Source organism: Dermacentor silvarum, chromosome 1, assembly GCF_013339745.2.
Source record: "Dermacentor silvarum isolate Dsil-2018 chromosome 1, BIME_Dsil_1.4, whole genome shotgun sequence".
NCBI lineage: Eukaryota > Metazoa > Arthropoda > Arachnida > Ixodida > Ixodidae > Dermacentor > Dermacentor silvarum.
Genome location: NC_051154.1, coordinates 399,606,807 through 399,616,471, shown reverse-complemented (window position 1 = coordinate 399,616,471; position 9,665 = coordinate 399,606,807).

Genomic DNA, 9,665 nt, shown 5'->3' with positions numbered 1-9,665 from the left:
TACTCTAAGTAATTCTTGAAAACGTATTTAATTTTTGTTTTTCCTTTAAAATAATCGCGCCGAAAATCTAGATATTTTTGTGCAGCAACAAAATATTGCAGTCGACTCTGCCTCTAGGCACGTCTTCCGCTTATGAAAAATGTAACGAGCTCAATCGAAACTCATCTCATTGATTCCCGTTAAGGATAGCTCGGATACCTGAAACAGTCTAATGAATGTTTTTGCAGCGAGTCTCACACCAATCCAATAGTTTTCCATTTCTTTAGCGCTACTGCAATGCATATATATTTCTAACTCTTTGGCACTCTTGAAGTGTGCCTTTCGCCGCTATTCCCACCCATCCAAATGTGTTTCCCCTTGTCGATTGGCGGCGCCGCTGTCGAAATCATACCGCTACCTCCATCAAACTTCGGGTCGTCCATCACATGCCTGAGCATGATCACCTCTAGGAATTCGAGGTGTTAATAGGCTGGGAACAATGTTAATAGGCTGGGAACTTATTATATAAATGCGGATCTAGTATCCGAAGCTTCACTGTACAAATATCTAGGCGTTCATCTCGCACCAAATCTTTCCTGGGCCTCTCATATAACAAACATATGCGCTAATGGCTCAAAAACACTAGGGTACATTCGTCGCAACCTACGCAATTCTCCATCTGACATCCGCAAGTTAGCCTTCCTGACGTTCGTCCGTCCACAGCTCGAGTTCGCGTCCCCGATTTGGTCTCCTCATCACGAGTACCTAATCTGCATGTTAGAAGCCATCCAAAACCGAGCTAGTCGTTTCATTTCCCGCAATTACAATAGGCAGTCAAGCATAACTCGAATCAAACTTGACCTTTCGCTTCCTGCACTAAGTAGTCGTCGTGACATGGCATTGCTGTCTTTGTTCCATAAGTATGTTCATCAATTGAAGTCATCGTCTTTGCTACTGGAACGTCCAACTTGCATATCACGACGACTGAATAATGATTTAAGTTTCACTCGCATCTACGGAAACACTGATGCATTTAATTTGTCGGCTTTGCCACGAGCCATCCGCTTGTGGAATTCCCTCCCTGACAGCGGTGTCATGCAAATGGACAGAGATAAATTTAGGAAACTCCTGAACTTGCAGTTTTTGTCCAAAAATGTGTCATTCTGTATGCCATGCTCTCCATTTGTATGTAACGTCACGCTGACTATTGTTTCCTGTTCATGCTTTAAATAAACTTTTCTTACACAATGTTTGATTATATGCGTGAACAATGTGCTTGGTAATATTTATCTGGCATTTTGTACACTACCTTGAACTGTTATTTCTGTTTATCTACGTATTGTTTGTATTGTTTTTTTTTCTTTCATACTTTGAAATACACATTTTTACACGATATTCGATATGTGCGCGAGCAATATGCGTGATAATATTTGGCTGATGTTTTGTACGCTAACGCGTCTTCTTCATTTGTATCCTGTTTTGCGACGATGATTTCTGCTCATTTTTGTGGTCCTCGAGTTTTGGAATTCACGTGTAAAACTGTCTTGCAGTAATGCCCCCCTTACTCAATGCTCCTCATGGGGCCTGTAAGGTATTTTGAAATAAATAAATAAATAAATAAATAAATAAATAAATAAATAAATAAATAAATAAATAAAGAGTTCGTTAGTGTTGCGAAGACGAAAGAATTCCTGCAGAACCCATGTTAAGATGATTATAGAAGTTAATGCGATTAACATACACACAATCTAGCGAGCAAGAAGCGACAAGCCGTGTTAGCTAAGACACCTGTATTTAGAATCCGTAGTGTTTCCCCTGATGTTTCAAGTGATCCGGATATATGCGGCCATGCACTGTCTCCCTAATTGACCCGCTTTGTTATGACCATCGCTCGCCAATGTTACCTCACGATTGTAGAACAAGGACCGCAGGCCGACGGTGCATGCAGTGACGACGATGGAATTACGAGGTAGGAATGATGTCGATAGAACGATGAAGGCATATAAGGACGACGGCATGACGACGATGAGATGATTCTGAAGTGATGGCGATAAATAATTGTGACGGAATACAATGCCATGACGCCGGTGTTGTAATCTCGATTGATTGACAATAATTGCACAATACTAGCGGAATGAAATAGAAATTATGCTGATGGAACGTAAGGTGGTATGACCACCAAAGCATTTAGTAATTTTTAGCCAACAAGGCACGCTTCTGAATAACATACCAGCCTTCTCCCTTTCTTTTCTCTCTTTCTTTTCTCCGATTCCTTCCCAAGACGCTCTACAAACATACCCTCGGCCGTTGAGCTCAGTACGCCGGTGCTCTAGCTCATTAGGCCACGATCACACGTTTACAAACGTATCTTGCCAACAAGTATATTATTCAAGCTCGAACTTAGGGGGAACATTGAGCTTGGGGACTCTTATAGAAATACATGGGAAATCGGCAATAGTTTTTCATAGCAACCGATGCACTAAATCTGATGAGTTATGTTGAATTTAGAAAAAAATTAAAATGTAGTGAATGCAGAAAGGGATATTTTATTATAGGCCGTCTACTTTTTCTACGTAAAATTTTAAAGAATTGCCAAATTTCGAAAAAGAAAACTTGACTTATACAGCTATGTACCTCAGCAGCTAAAAATGATATCGGAATTCTGTAAACTGCACCTAATAATACATCCAAAGCGGATAGCAATCATATATCATACACCATCCTGAAATATACCACTATGTTGTGAATGTTGCATTTGCAAAACCCTTCCAAACATTATAACAAATTCACGTAAGTTTTAAGGTATAGCAAAAAAAATTTTCGTTTTTGATGCTCCAACGGGTGCAGTTTATAGAAATGCCATACTTGTTTTTAATGGTTGAGTTGCGGATTTGTAAACTTCATGCTTCTATTTTTTTTTTCAAATTTACGAACATCCTGCGATTCTTTGAAAACATTACACTATATAAACGAAAATTCTATTTGCTGCAGTCTCTGCAATTTAACTTTCCCTCTTAATGCAACACATTTCATTCAAATCGGTTCAGCGGTTTTCTCATAAAAGCATTCCTGCATTTTATTTGTATTTGAGAATCCGGCATCGAAGATAGGCCCGAGCTAAAGCTTCCGCTTAAACAATGGATCACGCCAGTTCTATAGGAAACCCATGAAACAGAACCCTGACGTACATGCAAGACCGTGGCCGCAGTGGTGCACAAATAAAAAGTCTGCTGAAGGAAAAAAATATATATATTCAACGGAATCTCCGCGGGAGCCTTTATCTTGGCCAGACATCTCTCCAGAATGCGGACGAGCTTTCTGGCCAGGTGTCTAGCAAAACCGTCGATTCATTGTCAGTATAGAGCAAGTAGCTGGCCGTCTTCGAGATAACGCTGATACACAAGCGCGCTCGTTTCCGAGCACCGAGGTGAAGCGACAGCTTCAGGGTGTGTTTCTTTTTATTGCGCTGTCTTTAGTTGAGCGTCATAGCATACGTCATAGCGGGAATTTCGAATTCTTTAAGGTCGATACGCCACGTGGTGGCGAAAAAAGGAAACTGTACGAAATGTCCCTAATTCCTGGTATTGCTCCGCGCCCGGGGAGCGATCTTGCTGTGGACTGCAGCGCCGCCGCTGCTGTCATGATTGCTTGCAACACTCCGCCGCCGCCGTTGCTCTCACCTCCCCCTTCTAGCCACCGTACATCTGCTGTTCGCATTGCCTCGAACGCCAATCTAGCTAAATTAATGTTAGTGGCGCAGTGCCGATACGCATGTGCACACTTGGTTTCTTTTTACTCACGGCGAAAGAAAGTGCTCGCTTACACCCACCCAATTTAACACACTTGTCGTATACGACGACAAGAAATACTTTCTAATGATACGTTTGAATATGCACTCCGATTTAAATAAAGCCGAAAAACTAACATGCTTCCTGGCGATCCTCGCTTGCTCCTTCGATGTCATGTCGTCATCTGAGACATGGTATCGCTACGACATTGACGCCATCTACATTCCGGAATATATCTAATTTATCGGTAACCGCACTACATAGCGTGGCGGAGGTATTGGACTACTCGCTAAGGATTCTTACTGTTCATTATTATGTTCATTATTACCCGAATACTGTTTGAATAATCGGAACATTGAGATGCTCACTGTTCATTCTGCGCGGCTCGCCTTTTCAGTTTATGCTCCCCCAAATGGTTATCTCACCGATTTCTTTCGTGTACTTTAGCTCACAGCCACGTTTCTCGGCAGAAATTATTTGACATATCTAGGCGGAGATCTTAACATTGAGATGAATAGTCGCAGCTCTGTACGCGAACAAATGTTGCTTACGCTCCAAACCGCGGGCCTCGAAAACGTAATCGACATCGCCACACTCGTTACAGGTACCTCGTGATCCACACTAGATCTAATTATTACTAATCATGGCGATACAATTCGCTCTTATGCTTATGCCGTTGGCATAAGTTTTCACTTGCCTGTTTCCTAAGTGCTGAAAAACATTATCGCCCAATGTCTACAACAATAGGTCACCGCCTGCTCATATCGCAGGATAGAATTGATATTTTAAGTGACGTGTTGCATTGGCCGCCTGGAACACTATTTACAGCAAACCTACTTGAGAGGAAGCCTACAACGAGTTTAGTAAGACCTTTCTTTCGATTTATAATGAGCGTTTTCCCTTCATACATACTAAAATTACAAGGAAGGCACAAAACCTTGGATGACGCCTCGCCTTATCCGTCTTGCGAAAAAGAAATACAAGCTGTATTACACATTTATAAAAATTAAAGAACCGGAGGACTTATCCCGTGATAAATCACGGCGTAATAGATTGAACAGTGAGGTCAGATCTGCTAAGGACTGCTATATTACAACTTATTTGGCTGAAATCTATCACATAAACCAAAAGAAAAGTCGAAGCACTTGAAAGCACTTTTGAAGAACAATAACCCGTCTAAAGCAATTACTAGTTTAACCATCAATGGAAAAGAGCTAACAGGTTCAACTTTAGCAAATACGTTTAATAAGTTATTTTCGGGAGTTGGCGATAGCCGCGAAATCAGCGGTATCTTCGAATTCTTAGGTGAAAGAGTACCGGAGACCATCTTCCTTGGCTCGACAGATGAGAGTGAAGTATATACTCATGGCCTAACAGGTACATGAGGCCTTGATCATCTAAACATTCAAAGACAAATCTGTACCGTCATTAACTGCGCCGTTTGTTGCTTATGTCTGTAACATTACAATGACCACAGGAAAGTTTCTCGGTGATATGCAGCAGGCAAGAGTCATGGCCATTTTTAACAAAGACGATAGAAACGTTTATAAAAGTCTATAAGAAACGTCTATATTCCCCTTTTTGTATAAAGGTCTGAAGCGAGTATATAATTATCGTCTTTCCAAATTTCTTGTGAAGTATTCAGTTATAGGTGACTCTCAATTTGGTTCCATCGAAGATCCGCCGAACACGCCTTGCTTGCTCACAAGGATTACATGTCAAAATTTTGAATCCCATAATTTTACTCTAGGCATCTTTGTAGACGTCAGTAAGGCCTTCGACAAGCTTAACCGTGACAATCCTTCCGAAAGCACGCTCTCAATCTCATTAGAGCATACATATCCCATAGATCTCAGTACGTCACCCCCCCCCCCCACCAAAACTCTCTCGCCTGAAGCGTGAAAAGCAATGACCCGAGCCACGAGGTTCGACGCCGGGCCATCGAAAGAGCCGAGGAGGTGGCTGGTAGCCACCCCTCACTAAGCCAAACTGACGGATTAAAGTTGTTTCCTCCTCTGAGTTCATACAGATTCGAAATGGGATGCCACAAGGTAGTCTCCGAGGATCGCTCCGCTTCAATATATACGTTAACGATATTGTCAACATACACAAATTAAATGCATCATTTACGCGGATGATACTAGTATATTCTTCCCTTCAAATGACATTATGGAAGCAACTGATACCGCTAACAATGTTCAATTAGGTCGTCACCCAGTTTTGTAAATATTAAGAAAAAAAAAGACGAAAGCAATGATTTTTCGCCCAAAAGGAAAACGTACTATCAATATGCCGCCACTGTTTCTTACTGGGAGTAATACAAACTATGCTAAAACTTTCAAACAACCTGTACTTCTAAGACTTAGAGATTGACTTGAACCAAATAATGGAATTTTATAGGCCGACGTTTCGGAGCCAATTCGGCTCCTTCTTCAGGGGGTATTCTTTGGAGGTGTGCCGCTTTTAAAGGGTCCATCGTAAGAAAGGAGAGGAGAAAGGAGCGCTCTCTCCCCCTTCCTCTAATAAAATTTGTGGCGGCACGGTGCGGCGCTGCTTCTGCGCCTGCGCGCAGCGGCGACGCTACTAAACCGAGCGCCAGCGTGATAGGAACACTCTCGCCGGACAGAAGACATAAAGTGTGCGTGCAATCGGGCCAGTTGTTGTTGTTCCGTCTTTCGTGTGGACGCATTAAAGTTATGTGTACCCACAAATTCCCTTATTTGGTTGGAGTCAATCTCTAAGTCTTAATTTTTCCCAACCAGACAGGTAATTCTGTCGAAATGTTTAGCTTCAACCTGCACTTCTACAGTGTCTTCGGACAGTCCCATACGTACACTCTGTGATATTCCCTCCAGAATCGTCAGCATCACAAATCGCCATAGATCTGTTCGCCCTACAAGAAGCAAGCTGAATATTTATAGTCTCACTTTCACGTAAATTATTGCTCATTAGTCTGGGGAACAAGTAAAGCATCTAAAAATAAAAAAAAACTGCTTATGCTACAAAATAATGCTTCGTGCTCTAGCAAATGTGGCTTTTAGTACCCCTACCCGTCCCATATATTTTTTTATTATTTCAGACATTACCCTCAGTGCCAACAAAGGGTTGGCACTATTGCGGAGGGCACAAACATTCATAAAATAAATCCGCAGTCCTGCGGCCAACGAAATCTGGTGGCAACAAATTCCATTCGGAAATCGTTTTGGGGAAAAATGAATTTTGAACAGATCAGTCCTGGGGGTGTATGGCCGAACTTTAAATTTGTGATCCAAACGGAAGGACTGATAATGCGCCGGTCGTAGATAATCGGAAGCATTGATTCCTGTTTGCTTGTTATAAATTGAATACAAAAACTTAAGTCTACGATTACATCTTCGCTCTTTTAAAGATTGCCACTTAAGGTCTCTCTTCATGTCCCTAGAACTTTCGTACCGATCATACTTCCCGAGAACAAATGTGGCTGCAATAGACTGAATACGCTCAATATGTACCTTGTGAAACAGGTCCCACACAGGACAGGCATACTCCAGTATAGGTCTGACATAGGCATGGTATGCGGTCTGTTTACCTTCTTTAGTCACATGTTTAAGGTTTCGTTGCAGAAAGCCAAGGGCTTTTCCTGCCCTGGTAACAACACTGTTGATTTGTTCAGACCAAGTCCCTTCCTGAGAAAACGTAACGCCCAAATACTTGTATTTGTTCTCCTTCCTAATTAGTTCATTGTTTAAGACGTACTGATTCGTTAGCCTATTGACCCTTTTAGTAAAGCTGACGGTGCTGCTGGAACACCGCCCCCATCGCTCGTCGGCCCATAAAGCGGTGAAGGCACTTTTGTGCTTCTTGAGGACGACGGGCTTGTGTCAACGTCTGTGACTATTAGTGCACTAACACACGCGTCAGCGAACTAACCGCTCATTTCCCTTCTGTCCTTCCCTCCTCTCTCTCCCTGTCATCTTTGTGTTCCCTCTTCCCATTCCCCCGGTGTAGGGTAGCCAACCGGACGTTATTCTGGTTAACCTCCCTGCCTTCTGCCTTTCTCTTGCTTCCTTCCTTCCTGACATGAACACACTTATTGCTGTTTAGTACCATGTCATTATTTTTACACCATGCCTCTACGTGATTAAGATGCGTTTGGTCAATCAAATTAGTATACAATATACAATCATCGGCAAAAATTCTAATGTTACCCTTGATTACATCCGAAATATCATTAATGAACACAAGGAAAAGAAGTGGGCCCAATACAGAACCATGTGGTACCCCTGAAGTGACAGAAACTAAACATGAACATGATCCACCTAAAACCACCATTTGTTTTCTTGATGTTAAGAAATCCGTAATCCATCTGCAAACAGCTTTGTCAATGTTTACATTCTGCAACTTTTGTATTAAAATTGAATGTGATACCGTATCAAACGCCTTTTGGAAATCTAAAAATAAACAATCAATCTGTGCTCTGTTGTCCAAAGCCGACGCTGTATCGTGATAGAATTCAATTAATTGGGTTGTACATGAAAATCCTTTTCGAAAGCCGTGTTGTCTAGGATTAAAAAAACCAACAGAAGTCAGGTGGTTCATTAAGGCGCAACATAGAACATGCTCAAGTAGTTTGCAACAAATCGACGTCAGGGAAATAGGCCTGCAATTGGAGACTTCAAATTTAGAGCCACTTTTAAAAACAGGGACAACGTTAGCAACCTTCCAGTCATCGGGAAGCCTGCCCTCAGCTAGTGATTTTTTATATACAACATAAAGATAACGTGCTACTCTCTCAGAACAATGTTTCAAAACCCTTGGAGAGATACCATCTGGTCCCGTTGCTTTATTCTCGTCAACGTTTTGTAATAGTTTATATATGCCATTGAAAGAAAGTTCTACCTGCTCCATGGGCAAACACTCAACCCTAAGCTGTGCATCAGGGCGAAAGACCGATCTGAAGAGGTCATTGAAAAGTGTGGCCGTATCCCTATCCTCAGTAATTGTCAAACCATCATGACGTAGACTTGGCGGGCTAACTTTCTCGATACCACAGCGTTTCATATGCTTCCAGAGCCTCTTTTTATTAGAGAATTCCGAAGCCAAGCCCTCAAAATACTGTTTGTCAAAATACTCAAATATGTTTACAATACAGAATTGTACCTGCACACAACATGCTTGAGTATAGATTCGCATTCTTTTATAAAAAACACAATATCACAGAACGACTCATATCACTTTAAACTAGTGAAACTCATTACACCGAACACGCGATGAAATGCGACATATAACTAGAGCAACACAGCAAAGAAGCGGCAGACGGTAAAAGCAGCATTCAAAACCTAAGCCTTTAACCAGCATGCTGCACGACAGACAATCCGAAAACATGGGTACGTCGTGATGAACTTCGTCGCTGATTCGTATAAACATGATCGAGTGCAACAAACATCGGGATGACAAATATGTTCCAATAGAAGTTCCGCTTTGGCTGGTTGGTTCTTGCTGAGTGGCATAATTGAAGCAAAAAGCACACCCCCAAACGGCAAAGGAAACACACACGCGACGACACAGGCGGAGGCAGTGCCGTCGCATGTGTGTTTCCATTGCCTTTTGTGTGTGTGCTTTTTGCGGCAATTATGCCACTCTACATAAACAAAGCGTGCGAACACAAAGTTTCTCGCCGAACGGCAGCGATCCACTGCTGCCGTCGCTTCCGCACATGAGGCCTCGCGGGGAACGAGTAGAACCGTGTCGCTGGCGAGCTTTTCTAGTATTTGAGTACCCCGCCACACAATTGTTCTTCAACGTGCCTTCAAGCTTCGGCCACAGCACACACGTGAGGGGTGTTGCTTATTTCACTTCGAAAACGTGAACCAAACAGAGACGCTCCAGAAACTATGGTGGACGGCTGCCTCCCTTCCC